Raw genomic sequence first — 21,571 nt, 5'->3', positions numbered from 1 at the left:
TTTGTGATTGTGAGTCTTCCTATGTGGGACCTTGATGTCTGTGTCCACTTACTTAGGCCTCTTCAATATCTTTTTAATGACGTCTAATGACTTTCCATGCAGGTCTTTAACATATATTATAAGGTTTACTCCTTGTCTTGCCTTTTGTAGTCCTGTTTCTGTTGTAAATACCTCATTCTTCCTAGTTTAGTATACTTGGAGTATAGAAGTATGAGTGGAAGCCAATTGGTATCAGAACATAAACCTTTACTGGCCATTTCCTAACCATTTATTGTTTATAATCATTTGATTAGTGAAAATTGTGACTACCGCCTTTGCTTTGGAAATGGGGGGGCGCGGAGTAGAATTACTGTTTCTGACAAAATAATACAATATTTTAACCATTGGTAGGAGCCCTGAGGTAGAAATGTTTGGTATTTAATTCTAATTTTAATCAGCCTCTAATAGGACTTCCCAGTTTTGATGCATCTGTATGTATGTCTCTGTTGCATGTGAGTATGTGAGTATGCACATCCGTGCACGCATATGGAGGTCAGAACAAGATATCAGGTATCTTCTCTTACCTTAAGAGATGGTCTCTGCCCTAACTGGATGCTCATCTTTGTGACTAGGCTACCTAGGCAGCCAGCTCTTGTGATCTATCTGTCCCAGCCTTCAATGCTGGGGAGACAAACCACCCAGCTTTTTCCCTGGGTTCTGGGGTTCAAACTCACGCCATCGTTCTTGCAGAGCAAATGCTCTTATCCACTGAGCCACCTCTACAGCCTCCCCCCACATAAGGTTTTACAAATTAAAGAAGTTTTATAATTTAATTTTAATTGACTATGATCACTCCTTATAATAGTTAGGCGGGTTTGTTTAAGTTGTCATCTGTTTGGACCTACTGTGACGATTCTCTATTTTCCCTATTTTCCTTTATTCTTGCTCATTGCTTCTGTGGAAGAGGTAGATAAGTGCACTGCCTTTTCTATCAAATGGTTAAATGAGACAAAGGTCCATCTTTAAAGAAAGTTATAAAGACACATCTGGTGCAAATCCCTCCCCGAGTCAGCATTTTTCTAAGATCAAAGGACGTGCTCAAGATTGCACCCTGTTCTCAAAAGTTGCACTTTGCTTATCAACTGAGCTGCTTCAACCTAACTAATCACATAAGAACGGCAGATGGAGTTCTGACCACTCAGCATGGAGCACAGGACGCTTTCTGTAAGGAATAAACAACCCAGAGGACCCCACTAGGTATGACTACCTACCTGATTTGGCACAGATATGCAGCCTCCTACAAAACTAAACCTTTTTGACTTGCTGAAATATTTGGGATTCTCTTGAGACCCCAGAATCATTTCCAACACTTGTATTGGTTTCATCCATTTTTCTTCATTCTATTTTTTTTCTACTCTGCCCTGAAATTATGTGTTTTGTTTCTCCTTATCATGCAGAATACCACACAACCATTACCAATGCTGAGAAGATTTCAGGTACATTAAGCAAAACAAAGAGTATTAATGTTCCAACAAAGATTAGAAGTCTAAATACTTTTACCCACCATATCTTGAACAGGAGGCCTTGAGGGAATGAACATTGCTTTGAACAAACTGTCCCCAAATGGCAAGATCAGCTGCAAGAGTAAGTGGGTCCCCTCATGGCTGGCTACACAGGACATGTGGTTTATACAGACCCCTTTCTAGCAGTGGAAAGACGTCTTGAGATATGAAAATAACTGAGACATGCCTGGGGACCAGTAGCATATATACTTATGTGAAGCAGGAACATACATGGAGCTTTAAACAGGGAAAGAAATTGCTACACAAGGAAAACTTTGACATAGATGGTAGGGACTGTTTGTCTCTTTTGTGTGTGACATTTAGGACCAAGGTCCTATGACTTGAAGACAGTAGGGTGGAAGACTCCATGTATAGGCTGATTTCCCAGCATTCCTAAACCAGGATTTCAATTGGTTTTATCCAAGTTTCTCTCCCTTCACTCCTCTTGGTTTTGAATTAAATAATTTACTTCTAGTTTACATTTCTTAATTGTAAAATTTTTGGTGTGTTTTGATTTTAATCACTGACTCCTAAATTTCGTATTATTGCTTAGTATCTCAGCTCAATGGATTTTTTAATCTCTCTCTAGTTCACAATGGATGTTTTCTCATCTTTGAAGTGCTTCCTAAGGGCTTATCTTCCTGTTTTCAGCGGCATCCCTCTGTGCCAGGGCACTCATTGGCCCTAGTTCTATGCACTCAGCACAGAACCACTTCCCACTCACTTCTGACAGGCTCTATACATGCCCAATACAGGAGCCACTGGCCATATGTGAACTTTTAAATTTGAATGAATTCTTTTATCAAAAATAGATGTTTTTCATGCAGTGTATCCTGATTATGGTTTTCCCTCCATCTACTCCTCCCAGCTCCTAACACCCCCCCTCCTATTCACATCCACCCCCATTCCATCTTCCATTAGTAAACAATAGGCTTCTAAGGGACAATAATAAAATAAAATATAAAAAGATAAAAATAAAATAAACATATTAGAATTGGAGAAAACAAACAAAAAGAAGGAAAGGAGTCCAAGAATAGGCACAAGAAACAGATATAGATAGAGTGACCCACTTGTTCACACACTCAGGAATTCCATAAACACACAAAATTGGAAGCCATAATATATATCCAAAGGACCTGTAGAGTGAAACGGGGGGGGGGGGGGCGCGGGTAAAAAGAAAAAAGACCAAATTTCAAAATATATTTTTAAAAAAGAAGAAGAAAAGAAAAGGCCTTGGCACAACCATGAGACAAGGAACTCCCAAAGATGCTGTTGAGATTATTTTCTGTTGGCCATCTACTACTGGTCATGCAGCCTACCCTTAAGAATAGTTTGTTTCTCTAGTGAGACTCCCTTGGAGGAAACTAAATTTTCATTTGCAAGTGGTTATCAACTGGAGATAGCTTCTGGGTTAGTGACGAGGACCTGTGTATGCTGCCTCAGTTTTTGTGAATTCATATGTATGTCAGTTCTGTTGTGTTTAGAAGGTCTTGTTTCTCTGGCGTCATCCATGCCCTCTGGCATTTACACTCTTTCTGTCTCCTCTTCTGCAGGGTTCCCTGAGACATGAGAGGAGGGATTTGATGGAGACATCATGTTTAAAGCTAAGGGTTCCAAGGTCTCTCATTCTCTGCATATTGTCCAGTTGTGGGTCTCTGTATTTGTTCCCATCTGCTACAGGAGGAAGCTTCTCTGATGATGGCCGAACAAAGCACTGATCTATGAATGTAACAGAATGGCATTAGGAATCATTTTATTGCTACATTCTTTAGTGTAATGGTACTGTTTGGTTTTACCCTAGATCTATAGACTATCCAGTCTCCGGTTCTTGGTCATTCAAGCAGCATCAGGTATGGGCTCCATCTCATGGAGTTGGCCCTCAGTCAAATTAGATGCTGGTTGATTATTCCCACAATATTGCATAGCCACTGAACTAGCATATCTTGCAGGCAGGATACCACTGTGGATTGAAGATTTTTATAGCTGGGTTGGTATTTATGTTTCAATTTTGGTAGCATGGAGAGTGCCTTCTGGTACCAAGAACATTAGCCTATAAGGGTGAAGGCTCTAGTTATGCACCAGCTCAACTTCTCCATGTTTAATAAGATGAGTTGAGCAGGTGTTATCTTCATTAAAATTAGGTAATTTTAAAATCTATTTCTTTTTTCCTACCAGCCACATCAAGCACACATGTGGCCAGTGGCCACTATAATGAGTTATACAGATAGGAAACATTTTCATTCCACAGAGTCTTATATGGTTACTCTTGGGTTTCCCTGGCCCTGAGTTAGCTCTTGCATTAATTTCTTGGCTTAGTTTCCTAAACCACGAAGACAGTTACACTTTAACCCTTTTGAGAATCACAGGTATGAACTTTGATGCTGAGTGACTTCTCTTTTCCATTCATGACCCCAAGCCAAATGGACTGGCTTCTTTGTGTCCCTGGGGCCATTACACAAGTACTTTTAGATTGCTTTCTATAAGTAACTTGAGTAACTGGCCCTTCAAGATTCTGGACTTCATTATTGGGTTCCAGTCTACTTCATACTGTGAGCATACTGGTGGCCATCTTGATTTTCCCTTATGAATATTGAGAGCCATTAGTGTCTCCACATCCTGCAATCCCTTGAGCAGCCAAGGAGACCACGTGCCCTTGCTTTTCTGGATTTGCATCCCCTCTTCTCTTCTGTCTCCTAAGGTTTTTTTTCTTTCTGTTTTGGAAGCTCATTTACATTCCTTGCAGATAAAACTACATCACATTTTGAACAGTATTTCCATCATGCTTGCAGACGGAGAAATATGCACTTGAGTTATTTAGCAGGTGATACACTGAATTGTAATGCTGGTTTCGATCTGTTAAGGAAAGGCTTAAAAAGGTGAGTTTCAAAATAAATATCATTGTCAAGAAAACTTTTTAGTGTAATTGTTCCAAAATGTTTCCTTGTCCTATGGTGCGTGAAGTTCTATAAACCTTTAAGGATGGTTTTTCTTACAGAGTGCCCCATATCCAGTCACACACAAAAATATTGCCCATATTCAACCCTAAAATTCCATATAAAAACCCATAGCTTTCTATACACTGATAATCAACATGCTGAAAAGGAATCCAGAACAGTCCCATTTGCAGTAGGCTTTGGAAAATAAAAGCACTAAAAACAAATCTGTTAGCCAGGGACACAGGATGACGTAAAGTCCTTCATTTTGCCTAAACTATGACAATTCTAGTAACTACAGTAATATGCTTTCCAGAAATAACTTGTTTCTCTAGATTCTTGCCTTCCCTGCCCTATGGATCCCAATGGCCAGCCAGGAAAGGCATCTACCAATGCCCAGCATTCTTTATCTGACTATTCATTGGTTACCTCTAGGAATGGCCAACTGTGGACCAGAAATGGAAAGTCTTCAATGTCCTTCTTAGCCCCTCTTCTGTCCTATAACTCCCCAGTTTGTTATCATATAGTGGGCTCTAATTCTTCCAGAAACACAATTCAGCAAGTATCTCATCCTCTGTCTTCCTTTCCTTCCTGATGACCTTTCACAATCCACTGAAGAAGATGAAGTTATCCACAACAGGAAAGATGTTGAAGAAAAAACTTGAAGAAGACACAAAGATAAAAAGACTTCCCGAACTCACGGTTTCACAGAATACATGAAAATAGTCATATGGCCAAAAGTGGTCTGCAGTTTCTGTGCATTCCCCATCAGAATTCTGACAACATTCTTCAGTTCTTAACAGGACTAGAAAAGAGCATCATGAAATGAATATGGAAACACAACAGTCCCTGAGTAGCCGGAGCAGCTAAGCAGAATATAAAACAGTGCTGGATTTTTCACAATTATATACAGAATCACAGGAACAAAAGCAACATGGTATTTGCACAAAAACAGACACAGACAAATGCTATAAAACAGAAGGCCCAGAAATAAGCCCCTGCAGACGCAGCCTCCTGAGCCTCACCAAGGGAACCACACTTGTGTGTTGAATAGAAGATAGCCCTTTTGAGAAATAGTGGGGAGAAGATCGCATGTAAAGAGCCAAAAGGGCAGCCCTGTCTCTCACTCTCTATAAAAATCAATACAAAACCAATCAAAGCCTTAATGTAGGACCTGAAACTTTAAAATGGTAGAGAAAAGAAAAGAAAAACATTTTCAAAGCCACATCAGTATGGAATTTCCTCAAAAAATTGAAAACTGAACCACTATGTGATTTTACTCTACCATGCTCCTCCACCTGAGGATGGGAGAGCTAATAATGTTTTATTTTTATAATTTAGTACTGGGGTTCAAGCAATTCTCACAGTAACATTTGTGGATTCCCATTAAAATGCTTTTATCCCACTTGAAATCATTCTTTTTTTATAATTTTACTATATTGGAAGTGAAAAGATTCTTTGATGAATCTTATTTCACATGATCTGATATTATTTTGTCTTCTCATGCTTTGCCCTTAATTTCTGGGAGTACTGATTTTGATTCCCTTTAACTCCCCACACTAAATCCCCTCCTTTCTAAGGGCTTGATTGGGACCTAGGACAGCAGTAATCTATCTATTGAACTGTTGTTTGTATCTTCTGTACCAACCCCACGTCTCTTTATGAGGCAAGTGGCCAGAAATCTTGAGCTCATTGAAATATTGAAACTGTGGAATCAAATTTGTTAAACTAAACTACATTACTCTTTTCATGAAAAAGAACCATTTCTCCATCCTTTCCCAAGAAAACATTTTAGACAATTGTCACATTACTAAACTCTCATTTAGGTCAAGTAAAAAAATCTCGCAAAGGCCTATGTATGGCTTCTTAGCCATGTTACTAGAGACAAAGTTCCCAAAGACAATTAATCATAAGAAGAAAAAAAATGAAAGTAGCTATTTATGCCCAGTGTGCCAACTTCTGCCATCAACTGTCCCAAAAACTTACAAAAGGAATAGTAATCAAAATCAAACTCAACAAAGCTAGAATCATGTAACAGGAGAATGAAATTTGCTAGTGTTTCACTCAAACCCAAGAAAATGAAAATCACTGTTTCCCACAGCTGGCCCTGAGACCAGGAGGAGGAAGGCAGTGTGATCCCCACCCATGTCATTAGCTCTTTGAGCTGTCTTGTCCCCTCTGTGCCCCCCATGCCCTAGTAGAACTAGCACTTTGAGAGACCAGCACATACAGTACTAGAAGTAGAATAAAGTGAATACCCTCAGTCCTCCTTCCCTGAGACAAAGCAACTTCTGAGATAGGGATATAGTGTCAAACTGGCTACATCTGTCTACAAAATGTGCATCTTTAGACACACACAGCTCCTTAGGGGTGTAGAAGAGAAAGTGCAGAACACTTAAGCAATGGTACACTATATAGAAATGGTCCAGAGTATTAATTAATTACAGAGCACTATTGCTTCACAGCGTTCAATGAAAGCTGTTGATGAGGGCTCCAAAGGATACACAATAAAGAAAAATAGGAAGTGGTGGGGCAGACACATAAATTAGAACATGCTTGTGCCCCCAAACCTTAATGAAAAACAGTCCAACTGTAAAGGAAATCCAGCAGTGGCCCTAAAAGGAGTCAATTAAGCATGTCCCTTCCACTATCTCCTCCATAAACTATCTAGTAGCATGTTATTTCAGAAGGAACACTGTCTAGACAAGGCTGGCTTGGGTTGTTCGTCAAGCTAGAACCTGCAGTGCCTTTTGGCAGGAAGATTTATCTCCACTCCAGGGAAAGACAGGAACCAATCACACTGCAGAAGTATTATGTGGTAGAAATTAACAACAGCTACAATTTGTTTACTGAGTCCAAGTTCACAAATTAGAGAGCCAAAAAGCTTAAAGTGATTATGTAATTTATCAAATAAATCAAGACTCCTAAAAGGTAGTCTGGATTATAAACCAGATTGGCTTGACCCCAAAATCTGTGCTCTCTGTGCCTTAACTTTGTCACAAATCCTGTCTTGATCACTTGCTAGGTGGACACTGGCAATAGGACCCATCTTGATGGATAAAGATCATGAGAGATAGGCAGGCGGCTAGTCCCCTCTATCTAAAGGTTTAGTGGGAACATTTTCTAGCCTAGGAAAGCAATAAGAGTCAAGCAAAAGGCTGGTGCTAAGGGCCAACAGGGACTTGGGAGTTACAAGATTGCAGCTGTCCTGATCCCAATCTGACTTTTCCTGGACACTAGATGGTGATTGATGGAAAGAGAGTCAAGGCATAGACTTGCTGGGTCCTATGACTGAAGAGTGTGGTTACCTGACGGCCACTCCTATACTTTTCTCTTACAGCAAGGACTTGGTAACTAAGCAGGACTATTCATGAACCAAACTATAGAAAGAACAAGATAAACAAACCAGACATTAAATAAATTTGTAACAGTGAATTGTTTTGATTTCCTAACCCAGTTTGGAAAACGGTAGTAATAAAGATGATCCCAAGGCATAGAATAGTAAAAGACTAATTTTTATAAACTAATCTGATGTTAGTTATATAACATATCACTGCAAACGCTGGGATTTTAGGGGGCTGGCTTATGACAGTAATAATTTGTGATTGGTTGGTTTATTTTCTATAACTGCGAGTTGACTGGGCTGAAGAGTCACCCTGAGCAATATGATGTTGCTGAGGTCCTCACATGCCTAGGTAGCTCAGTCAAGGCTGGGGCAGCTAAATGGCTATTTGTCCTCTAGGCTTTCTCCCTTGTCATCTCTCCTTAGTCTAAGTTGAAGCCCAGTGTTAGGACCATACTAGTCAGGAAAACTCGGGCATCGGCAAACTTGTCCTGATGGTCAAGCTAAGAGCTTCAATTTTCTCTTTCTCTTAGAGTTTCTCATTAACCCATCTACCTACAAAATATGACTATCTGCACTCTTGTGATTTGTTATCATTAAGAGGCTTTTACAAGTGAAATGAAATGAAAGAGCTCTCTGGTCTTGTCTCATCTCCCAGTTAATGTCTCTAAAATACAGACAATGTCTCCACCAGATCCAGCAGCAGCTTCCAGGAGCACATGGAGCCATAGTTCTGGAGCCATCACTTCCATCTACACAAAACATTTAGAGAGCATTGGCATGCACATTATATCACAGTAGGACAGGGTGCATTAGATATTCATGAGCTGAGTGTGTTTCCATCATGAGTTTAAATGGGAAAATAAATAGTATAATAAGATATTCAAAAGGCACATCCTCAGGGATAGCCACCACTAAGTTGCTAGATGATCTTGAACACATCTTTTGACCCCTCCAATACTCGCTACCTGTTGTAAGCTGTGCCCTGAGCCAGAAAAATATACTTCATATATCAAAGCCTCAAGAACTAGAATGATGACATTGAAGATGAAGTTTTGGGAAATAATTGTAATTAACCTCAATCTTGAAGGTGGGGTATTCATGAGGATATCAGTGGCCACATAAAAAGAGGAGGATCTCTCTCCTTGCCATGTGAAGATTCAGCAAGTAGGCAGTCTTTTCTAAGCCAGCAAAAGGACCCTCAACAGAAACTGAGTTAGCAGCATGTTGACACTGGACATCAAAGCTTCCAGACCCACAAAAAAAAATGTCTACTGCATAAATTGCCCAATGTATACATACTGTCACTACAGCTGAGCACACTACTTAAACCCAAAATGACCCATTGTTGTCAGTCCCTAAAATCTGCTCTAACTATAATTACATTTTATTATTTCTCCTATAAAATTATATTAGCAAGTAAATATTACCTAGACAGTAAAAGTACCTTCCAATCCAAAACATGATGTTGCAAATAAATACAGTGAATAATACTGATACCCCAAGTATATGAAGAATCTCTAAAGTTTAAGAAAATATGAATCCTCTTAAAACATATGCCAAAGCCCCTAACCAACCCCTCACCGACTATCCATATGGCAAACAAGCCGAAGAAAAGATTTTTGGGAGATAGAGAGATGACTCAGCTGCTAAAGATCTTGCCACACAAGGATGAGAATCAGGGTTTTGATCCCCAGTACCCACATAAAACCTGGTATGGTAGTGCACACCTGTAACCCTAGTGTAGGAATAGGCTGAAACAGGCAGATTTCAGTGCCATGCTGACCAGCCAGTCTAAGATAGTGGTAAGTTCTAGGTTTAGCAAGAGACTTTATCAAAGCGGAAAATAAGAGGACAATATATGATGCCAACCTTTGGCCTCTATGTATACCTATGTACATTCACCCATATGCACATGTACACAAAATTTGAATAAATATAAATACCACATACACACATGCAAAGTTTTTATAAAAGAAAAAAAGATGTTCAATATCATACATCATCAAGGAAATGCAAGCTAAACAACAATGGATAGCACATACAGCTAAGAGAATAACCAAAATCTATAGCACTAATCACATCCAATACTGACAAGGGCATTGGACAAAGAAATTATTATTCAGTGCTATTGGGACTGTTAAATGTTGTAACCACTTCTGAAAACTGTTTAGAAACTTCTAACAAAGTCAAACACATTCTTATCACAAAAATCTATCACTCTTTGGAATTTATGGAAAGGATTTGAAGTACTATTTCCTCACCAAAAAAAAAAAAAAAATGTTGCACTAGTGAATGTACAGTTGTTGTATTCATAATTGGCAGAACTTAAAAGCATCCAAGACTCTCTTCAGTCAATGAGTAAATATAAACTGTGGCCCACCCAGACAACGGAATATTATTCAGTACTGAAAAAGGATCGAGCCACCAAGCCATGAAAAGAAATAGGAGAAAAAAAATTGATATATGGAAAACTTCCAACATTTTCTGTCGACTTTACTTGAAATATACTACTGTTTAAAAAGAAGTTTCTTTTTTGTTATTAAATTTTTTCATTTATTTTACATACCAACCACAGTTTCCCCTCCTTCCTCTCCTCCATACCCTCTCCCCACCTCCCATCTACACTCCCATCTACTCCTCCACCTCTGTTCAGAAAGGGACAGACCTCTCATGGGAGTCAACAAAGCATGGCACATCAGGTTGAGGCAGGACCAAGCTCCTCCCTCTGCATCAATGCTGGGCAAAGTAGCAGGTTCCCAAAAGTCAGCTAAGTGTGCCAAGGACAGGTCCTAATCCTACTGCTAGGAGCCCCTCAAACAGACTGAGCTACACAACTGTCACACACATGCAGAGGGCCTAGGTTGGTCCCATGCAGGCTCCCTCGCTGTAGGTCCAGAGTCCATGAGCTCCCACAAGCTCAGTTCAGTTGTCTCCATGGGTTCCCTCATCATGACCTTGATCCCCTGGTTCATATAATTCCTCCCCTGTCTCTTCAACAGGACACCTGAAGCTGTGCCCAATAGATCTCTGTATCTGCTTCTATCAGTTACTGGATGAAGGGCTCTCTGATGATGATTAAGGTAGTCACCAATCTGCTTACAGGACAAGGCCAGTTCAGGCACCCTCTCCACTACTGCTAGGAGTCTTAGCTGGGGTTATCCTTGTGGATTCCTAGGAGCTTCCCTGGCACCACGTTTCTCCCTGACCCCAAAATGCCCCACCATCAAGATATCTCTTTCATTACTCTCTCATTCCAGCCCATCCCCAACCCTGATCCCCCATGTTACCATTCCCCTCATGCCCCTTCTCATCCTCAGTTTACCCAGGAGATCTCTTCTACTTCCCCTTCCCAGGGAAATCTATGTGTCCCTCTTTGCCCCCCCCCCTTGTTACCCAGCCTCTCTGGGGCTGTGGATTGTAGCCTAATTGTCCTTTACTTTACAGCTAATATCCACTTATAAGTGAGTACATACCATGTTTGTCTTTCTGGGTCTGGGTTTCCTCACTCAGGATGATTTTGTTTCTAGTTTCATCCCTTTGCCTGCAAATTTCATGATGTCATTATTTTTTTAACCACTGAGTAATACTCCATTGTGTAAATGTACAGCTTTTCTTTATCCGTTCTTTGTTGAACAGTTTCTTTTGAAAGCTAAAATTTTAGTTTTAATAAAAAGCCTTTCAGGGTATATGTGAGCCTATCTCTATGTTAGTATACAATTTGGAAAGGATGTCAAGTCTCATGCTTAGAGAATAGAAACTATACCAGCCAAAAAGCTGAGCAAAGACTGAGGGAAATGTCTCTGTGTCTTTTTCACAGCTTCACTAGTAAAATTAAGGTTTTTGTGTTCCAGAAACTGAGAAGGTGGAAAAGGGTATTATCGAACAATTTTTCCTATCTATGCTTCTTTTTAAACAACAAAATCCCCATTAGAATGTAGCAGAAAAAAACGCAAGTCCAAGTTGGGGATTTCAGAGTTAATGCAGAAAGAATTGACTCTGGAACCCACTAATGCCAAAATCGTAGCAGAGAATCAGAGAGATGGGAACTGGTGATGATTGATTGAAGTTTCCTTTTTTACCTTTTCCATGTAAAGCCATGTTTCTGGTGTGAAAAAGTCAGTTTTCCAAATTACAACATCAGCAGCAAGTCCCAGAGAGATCATCAAAATACAAATTCTCTTCTAGGTCTGTCCAAATTGTTCCCTGTGGTGTCAATATAATCTGGTATCCTGAGGGGATATTATGCAATAAAGTACATAAATAAAATTAACTTGCGTTATTCACATAGACGGACCATGTGTTTATTTACTGTGAAAGATTGTCAGCTAAAGACTCATAAATCATAAGATGAAGATGAACTCTGAAAGTGTGCATTTTCAATCCCCTGGCCTTCTCAGCCACAGGCTTTTTAATGGTTTTCCACTTGGGCATAAAGTAATTAGTGGGTCTAGCCTGAACAACATAGGGAAAAGGCAGAAAGAGCACAGAATGGTTGAGATGATTCTCAGCATAATTATCTTGATTGATTCACGTGTAGTTTTTCACATAGCTAATGTGCAAAGAAAATAATAAGGACGAGGCAAAGGTCCTCTGTCGACTGCCTCAGGATTCTGCATTAAACTGGGCGTTACACATACTGCTATGAATGCATGAGCCATCTTCTCTGCCTTCATTGAGCTCTAAGTGGAAGGCAAGAGGAACTTTTGCATAATTTAAATGTAAAGGAGAGTATGCAGAATTGTATTGCTCCCTGATTTGTCTGATGTGAGCAAAAGATAGTCTTTCTCACAGTTTTATGGACTATGAAAAAGGACACAGTAGAAGCTCTTAAAACACATCTAAAATATTTGGATGTATATGATCTATGTGAAACAAGTGAGTGGGCAAGTGAACATTCTTTGCGTTTTCTATTTCTAATATGTGTAATCTTTAGAGACCAAACATCTTGATTTTTTAATTCTTGGCTGTTGTTGTTTTTTTGTTTTGTTTTGTTTTGTTTTTTTAGTAACCAGCCTTAAGTTCATCTGAATATGGCCCATTCGTTATTCTCCATGAATAGTACATATGAGATCACCCACTATTCTGGAATTTACCAACGGTCCCAAATGATGGCCGAATGAAACAAAGCCTAAGTCAATTGAGCAGCAAATTTTTTAAATGGGACTGAAACTTAGAAGCACCTAACCTACAACTTTGGTAGTGTCAAGACAAATTCCATACAGTCTTCATCCTTCTCAGTGTGTGTGTGTGTGTGTGTGTGTGTGTGTGTGTGTGTGTGTGTGTGTGTGTGTGTGTAAGAGAGAGGGGCGGGGGATCCACCCATGGGATGTTGTGTGAATGCATGGATTTGCCTCTACTGGAATTCTTGATTTCAGCTCCATTTATGGACACTGCTTCATCACAGTATAATTCAAAAAAGCTTTTGTGATTTCCTCAGCTGGTCTATTAAGCCTCTAAACATCTCCCAAAGTCTTGGCTTTTTAGTGAGGCCTCCCATAAGTTCATTTACAATTAGGTAAAAATGTCCTGTGTCATGTAAAGTCTTTTCTGCAAGTGTGGTAATTTCTGAAAATTCATTAAATCTCATTCCCACTCTATTTATTATAGAAATCTCTGGGGGTGGGAGGGATGGGAGGATTAAACAGGGAGGGGAGGAAAGACAGGGTAAGGGAGGGAATACAGAGAGACAGCTAAAACAAAGGGCCATTGGAGGGGTTGTATGGAAGCCTACTCTAGTAGACACTTCTTAACATATATACAGATATGAAACTCTAAATGGAATCACTAAATAACAGGGGGAGACAAGGCCTTACTTGGACATCTCTTGCCACCAAATGAAATGTCCTGTGTCAGGAATTGAATACATCTAATTGAGTTGGCCTAAGAGCCCCAAAGAAGCTCCCCCCAAAGCACCCAGGCTATTGCCAAGGCTATTGATTGCTCTCTACGAACTGGTGGTAAGGCCTTAGTGCTAAAGTCAAAACCTATATTCAATATGGAGAAGTCAAGCTTTCAGCCCTACTGACTAGTGTTCATGGTACTAAAAGGTACTCTGCATGCTACCAGAAGAGGGGAAATAGCAACCTAGCTACAAACCCTTTGATCTACAATGGTGACTGTATGCAAGGTATGCTGGTGCAGTCGCAGCACAAAAGCTGTGGGAGTAACCAATCTTTATCTGATTGGATTTAAGGTCCACTCCGTGAGATTGAACGCACACCTGACTCTGCTCAGACAGCCGAGTACCTGAGACTAGAAAGGCCATGGGAAAACCAATACTATTGTTCTGGAAAGGAATGTAGCAATAAAATGACTCCTAAGAACATTCTGCTACACTCATAGATCAGTACCTTGTTCAGTCATCATCCAAGAAGCTTCCTCCTGTAGCATAAAGGAACAAAAACAGAGACCCAGAACTGGACAATGTACAGAGAGAGACCTTAGAACACTCAGCCCTAAATAGATGTCTCCATCAGTTCCCGCCCTTCAGGGCTCACTCAAGGAACTCTGCAGAGAGGAGCAGAAAGACCGTAAGAGTCAGCGGGGATGAAAGACATCACGGAAACATGGCCTTCTAAACACAACAGGGCGACGCACATAGGAAATCACAGAGGTTGGCAGCATGTCCGTCACAGGGCCTGCACGGGGTTAAGCCAGGTGGGGTCCCAGCATTAGGAGAAGTGAACACAAGCCCCCATCCTTAACCCAGGAAGCATCTCCAACTGGAAACTGCTCACAGGGGTTTTCTGCAACAGAGCCTCACTGGGTACCAACCGCACTTCAGGGCAGCCCCAGGCCCAGCAGCAGATGGTCAACCCAATGAACCCAACATTGGCTTTGGATGTCTGTTTCTCTAGTTTTGTTGGTTTGTTTGTTGGTTGGTTTTTTGAGACAGGGTTTTTCCGTGTAGTTTTGGTGCCTGTCCTGGATCTCGCTCTATAGACCAGGCTGGCCTCGAACTCACAGAGATCCGCCTGGCTCTGCCTCCCAAGTGCTGGGATTAAAGGCGTGCGCCACCGCAGCCCGGCTAGTTGCTGTTTGTTTGTTTGTTTGTTTGTTTGTTTGTTTGTTTAACCTTACGTAATCTTTTGCTTATATATTATGGTTTCTGGTTTTGTATATTTATGGGATGGGGGGTGCAGTCTGTGTCTCTGTACCTATATGTGTTTCATGCTCTTTTTCTTTGGCTCTTTCCTTTTCCTGTTTGTTTTGTCTTATTCTGGTTGGTTTGTTTTTATTTTATCTTATTTTATTTTTTTTCTAGAGGCCTGTTTGTTTCCTAATGAGAGAGCAAGAAAAAGTGTAGGTTTGGGTGGTGGGAAGATGCAGAGGATCTTGGAGGAGTTGGGAAAGTATGATCAGAATACATTGTATGAAAAACATATATTTTCAAAAAAAAAAAAAAGAACAGAAATCTTGCCTGATAGTATCCTCTGTAATGACCTTGTTACCTCTTGCCCACACTAAAGCAGGCTGTCCTTATCTGAACACTGATAGCAGGGCCCTTCGGTTCAGAGCCTCATATCCCAGCCTTTACCACACACTGTATTGAAGGCTCTTCCATGCAGGTCTGCTCACTCACACTGTAAGCTTCTATAGAATAGAGTCAAGTGTAGTTGAATTCAACACCACAGTCAACAAATGAGTGACTGGAATGACCTGAGAGCAACATTCTTGGGAGGCAACACCTAGTGATTTCAGTTTCTGCAAGTGGTGAAGAGGTGACTGATTTCAGTTTCTGCAAGTGGTGAAGAGGTGACGCAATAATCCCAAAGACGTAAGCTCTGCTGCTGCCCCGACCATGGCTTTTAGGTCTGGAGGATGAAAAACTCAGCTAACGGGAAAGACTTGGCCAAATCCTTAAGACTGCAAGGTTGTAGGAAGCACTGCTTGTAGGAAGCACTCCTTGTAGCCCAATGAGTTGGGAACATGTCAGGTTTTCATGCTCCATCTGCTGGCTAAATTGTAGAAAAACCTAGATGCCTCTTTGAAATGGCCAAATCAAGGTCTTAGATAGCAACATGTGTGACCGTTGAAGTAAAGAATTGAAAAAAATATATATATTATCTGTAAGGAGATAAATCATCTAAAAGACAGAAGAATGAGAAATAAAAATGGGTATTGACAACAGGGGCCAACAGCGTGCCTGGTTCAGAAGGTAAAGGCACCAGTGGCCAAGCCTGGCCGCCTGAGTTTGATCCTCAGGTTGGAAGGAAAGATCCAACTCCCAAAGTTTTCCCCTTGTCTCCACACACGCTATGGTACATGTGTACCCACACACATATCCACACATGCACACATTACACACAAAATAAAGAAATTTAATCTTTTTTGTAAGATATTGCAAGTGCATTACTTAGTGGAATAGCATAACATCCACTTTGGACATGCATGCATGAATACCATGGAAACCAGCTCCAATGACCCCCACCTGCCAATGTCGATATACACCCTCCCATTACCCTAGGGTTGGTTTCTCCAACCTTATGGTATACCATAAGGTCATGTATCACTTCTTAGATTGGAGTACAAAAACTGAGGCTTTTGTTTAAGGTACTCTCTTGTGTATGTTCTCTGCCTCTCTCTCTCTCTCTCTCTCTCTCTCTCTCTCTCTCTCTCTCTCTCTCTCTCTCTCTCTCTCTCTCTGAGAGAGACCACTCCCCTGTGGTCCTATCATGGCATAAGAGTATTCAGGCAAGCCAGGTGGTGGTGGTGCACACCTTTATTCCCAGCACTCAGGAGGCAGAGCCAGGCAGATCTCTGTGAGTTCAAGGCCAGCCTGCTCTACAGAGTAAGATTGAGGACAGGCACCAAAACTACACAGAGAAACCTTGTCTCGAAAAAAAAAAAAAGAATATTCAGGCAGCCTAACAGACAGGTCTTGGAAGAAAACCTTGCTCCAGTCAAGTCTTCAAAGTACACCTGCAGCACTGAGTAGGCCCATGCCAGAAGAGCAGACCAACAACTCTCATGAAATAAGCTGCAACTACTTTTAATTCCTGACACATAGAAACAGTAAAATATTCAACGCTTGCTCTTTTCAGCTGTTAGAACTTGGCATTATTTGCTGTACAGCATAAACAGCTAACAAACCTGCATATATACACATCCTTCTTGGATGTGTTCAAATATCTGTCAACTACCTGTGTACTCGGCAAATCCAGAAGGACTTTGTATCTACACTGCACATATCCACCTTGACTATTTTTCAGTCACCGGTATTTTCATGCATTACCTTTTCTCTGATACACACACCTCACTGGAATAAAAGACCCAAAGCGGGACTAGGGAAATGGCTCAGCCATTAAAGACGCTACTCGCTGCCCAAGCAAGAAGACCAAGTTCAGTTCCAAGCACCCATGGAAAGCTGGGCACGTCAGCATGTGCATATAATCTCAACTCTACTTAGGCAGGGGCAAGAGGATGCCTGGGGCTTGCTGGCCAGCCAGACTTGCCAAGCCATCAAGCTCCAGGCTCAGCAAGAGATTCTATCCCAACAAATGAGATGAAGAGTGATTGAAGAAAACACTTGGTGTTGACCTCTGACCTCCACACACTCATACACACGTGCACATGCACCCACGTATAAATGGGTGCACACACATATGTACACACGCACACACCACATGTACATGAGAAAACTTCACAAATAAATTTGAAGATTAGCCAATGTATTTTAAAGAGTCTGAGAATATTGTTTGAGGAAGACTATAGGCCTTAAAACACCATGGTCTACATTATCTTAGAGTAAATGATGGATGTAAGCCTTGTTGGAGAGTACAAGTAAATATTATTTTTGTAATAAGTTAGCCATTAGTAAATTTCCTTAACTCTGGGAAATAATCATGAACACTTATTTTTTCTTTTATTCTCTTTGGGACCATAAGGGATTTTCCAGACATAAGGGTTGAAATGTTATCTTAACTTTGATAAAAGGTAATTTAAGATAACATTTTCTGGTAAGATTTGATTTAATACTCAAAATCTTAAAAACATTAAACTCAATCTAAAAATAAACTCATCTTGACCTAATTAAAAGTTTGAGAACCATATAATAGGTTTCAACTCCAAATCCAGTTGGTAACTTTTAATTAATTGAAATGTAGACACTCTGAGAACAAACCAGTATTTCTGAACCATCTGCCTCATCTTGGCAGAATAGAAAACATTATTTGAGGCAGGGAAAGGTGAATCAAATTGTTTCCTGAGCATCTAACACTTCGTTAACATGTGTGACGGCATCCTCCACATGCTGTTGTTTGAATGGTTCATTAAACAGAAAAACAACCAAATCTGCCTACTGGGGACTATCAGCCGGAAAATGAGGAGGAAAGCAAGGATGGAGAAGAGGCCAGAGATGGGAAGACTGCTAGGTCCTGTGGGAAATTCCCTTTGATGTTCTGATCAGCACTGAGATTTGATGTTCTCTTGTTCTGCTCTAGAGTGTCTCACTGTGTGCAAGTAGCTCATCCCAGGACGCCCACCATAAACCAAAGGTCAGGTCCCCAGTTTTCATACCCCAGTCAGTCAGACTTTTTAAACCTGACTGAATCCTATTTCTACATACCTTCTCACGTAGGGAGTTGTAAGATTCCTTTGAAAAACTAAAAATCACACACACACACACACACCACAACCTTGAAAAGAGAATCCCTACAATAACAGGTTTGACATTTGTTTCTAAGCCTTGTAAATTAGAGTGGTATTTATAACTATGACAAAATAACCAAGAAGAATGGCTTAAAAGAGGAAGGATTTATTTGGGGTTTCAGACGCTTCAGTTCATGGATGATTGGCTCCATTGCTATGAGTATATGGGGGACAGAATACATTGTGTGCCTCCTGACAGGTAGGAGACAGCTGTGAAGAGACCAGGCATAAGATATCCTTAAAAGTCACTCCCCCTTTCCCACGAGGCCCCTCTTAGGTTTTCATTTTGTCCCCATTATGGCATCAACTTATGACTCCACTAATATCTAATGGATGAAATTCAGACTCCCATGACCTAATCAGACCAAAGAGCATGGGAGCTGGTAATCAAGTCTTTAATGCATGAGCTTTCAAGGAACATTTTATTCCAATCATAGCATATATGCAGTTCTTAAGAGCACAAAAGGGAACCTGTCTGTGCTATGATCATCAGTCCTCAAGGGTAGCCTGTGAGAATAAAATGAGTACCTCACCATGTTGAATTTCTTACCGTCTGTCCCTTACACATGCTTACCTCTTTTTAAAGGCATGATTCCTATGACTTGAAATTGGGAACCTGGGAGGGTGGCACTCTGGTAAAGAGCCAAGTTTCAAGTAGATGTTAGAGACATGTTTCCCTCTGTGACATTATCCTGGAATGAATTTACTGCCTTTAGACACAATAGCTCACACAGAATTTAGACCACTCACTTATGAATGAAATGCATGTGTTTCTTTTTCTATAGATTGGCATCAAGAAAGTATATCCAACATAAACACCATATGAATAAAGATCTGATGACCCACAGGAGGGTAAATAATGGATTTTTTATAATCTTATGCAAATGAAATGAAAACGAAATCACAAAATACCCAAGCTAGTAGTTACCTAGTACTTATTTATATTAAGCTTGCTACCACCAGAAATACCTAAAGAACAAAGTTTCTACTCCTGGCAATGTTTTGCATGGTACCTTATACATAAAAGATGCACAGCAAACATATTTGGAAGGGGGAAGAAGGGGAAGGGGGGGAAAGGGGGAGAAAGGAGGAAAGAGAAGTAGAGGTTGGGAAGGAAGGAAGACAGGAAGGCATATGTAACAAGGTACAGTTAGTTTAAAAGCCACTTGGAGCAAAGCAGTAAATTCTTTTTGGCTATTAGTCAATTCAAATCAAAAAGGATTGATTAATGTTCCCCTCTGGGCTCTGGGTGTTCAACGCAATGTGCATTTGTCAGCTCTGAAACACGTTGTGTCAAAACTCTATGACTCCTCGAGGTGAGGAATTACTTACTCCCCTGTGTGGTGGGAGATAAAGATGATGTGGAGGGGTGAGGAGAATGGGAAGGATAGCTTCTGGGCCAAGAAATCCAAAGGCCCTGAGCCTCTCAGGAAAGAACTTCTGACTTGGGTCTAGTCCTAGAGGAACACAAGACGAAAGTGGATGATTCGACTTCTTTGCTTTGGGTACTTGTAAAAAAAAAGAAAAGAAAAAAGAAAAAAAACACTAAATATTTTCCCTGAATGTTTTGCATTCAGTTATACCCGACCACAATGTGCCAAGCCTTTTTTCCCTTAATTCTCCAAACCCATATGTATTCTAAGGGAAATATAATCCATGTGTCTCTGATTTGCTTACATTTAAATCACTTTAAAATGTTAACTTTTTAAAAGGATATCCAAGATATCTCTTGTGTCTTCCTCATGATCCTCCTGCAGGATTCTTAAGAATGTGGCATTGTGAGGTGCCAATGGAAACAAGGTCATCCACCCTGGTGTAGATTTTGTCTGTACCACATGATCTGTTCCATCATTGAGAATAAAATAGCAAGTAGATTTCTTCTGGTAGAATGGCTAACTTGAACTGCTGTCCGTTGGGGCTTTGGAATTACACCTGGCTTCCTTTAGCTACCTTCTACAGATTACTCCAATGAGATGCGTGAAGTGGTATGGGCAAGATGAAACCTTCTGGAGGAGATGAAAGACAAAGAAAAGGATGCAAAGCAGCTCATGTCAGAGAAGAATTGAGCCAATGATCTCTTCAAAGCCCTCTAAAACAATAACAAGTAAGCTATCATCTTCCATTAACGTGGTAAGTGGGCTAGCATAGCATATGGTAAACTAACGTCCTTAAAGTAGATAATGGAGGCTCAGTCTGTTAAGATTTGGGGTATAGACTTAATGCCTATGAGTCAGTGGTTTGAAATGAAGACAACCCATTCCAACACTCCTTTCTTCTTTTTTTACAAGTTCTCTCTATGGTGGTGTGGGACCATACAGAAAGGAGAGTCTACATGTTTAAAACAAATATTTATAAAACACAGAAAGGAAAAAGTTTGCATTCATTATCCCACCCAGAGAATAACAAAGCAATAAAGCAAAAGCTTGTGCACTCCATCTATAATTTTAAAAAGAAAACAAAGAATTAAAACTAAAGAGCTAAACAACCCTAGTCAAATGCTCCCAGGAAGGAAGGAGGCTCTGTCCTTCAAAGTGAGCGTAGAAAGTGAGCCTGATGGTAAAGAAAAAAGCACAGAAAGAAAAAATGAGCATTGGAAACTTTGGGAATGGTGCTTGTTTGCACTGCTCTGCCATTTCACACTCGCAGCATCCAGTAGACTCAGTGCATCAGTTTACACGCAGGTGTGACAGTCCTGTCTTCATAAGGCAGGGTGTCAATCCACCTGTCTTCCTTCCTTGGTTGTTGAGGCAGTGAGAGAGCCTTCTGAAGGCTGCAGGATAGCCCAGCCCCTAGTTATCCCAGGAGGAGAAGGCCTGGAGGAGCAGCTGCACAGATTGGCAACCATCTGGTCCGAGTCGACTGGATTCTGGCGGCTGATGCAAAGAGGAAGCTGCGGAGACATCCGGGACGCCCTGTCGTAAACCTAGTTTCTGACCCAGACTTGTGACACTGAATTTATTTCGCCAGGAAAAGAAGGTCTTGATTTATTCTCAATTATGCTGATCACTATCGGGCAGAGCCTCAGATACACTTTAGCATTTTTGGAGGAGACTTCAGTGATGAACCCTAAAAGTTGAGCAAATTCTTTGCAATGAAACAAG

Source organism: Peromyscus californicus, unplaced genomic scaffold, assembly GCF_007827085.1.
Source record: "Peromyscus californicus insignis strain IS unplaced genomic scaffold, ASM782708v3 Scaffold_9__1_contigs__length_137607984, whole genome shotgun sequence".
Classification (NCBI taxonomy): Eukaryota; Metazoa; Chordata; class Mammalia; order Rodentia; family Cricetidae; genus Peromyscus; species Peromyscus californicus.
The sequence above is the reverse complement of the archived record's forward strand: the minus strand, read 5'-3'. Positions refer to the sequence as shown.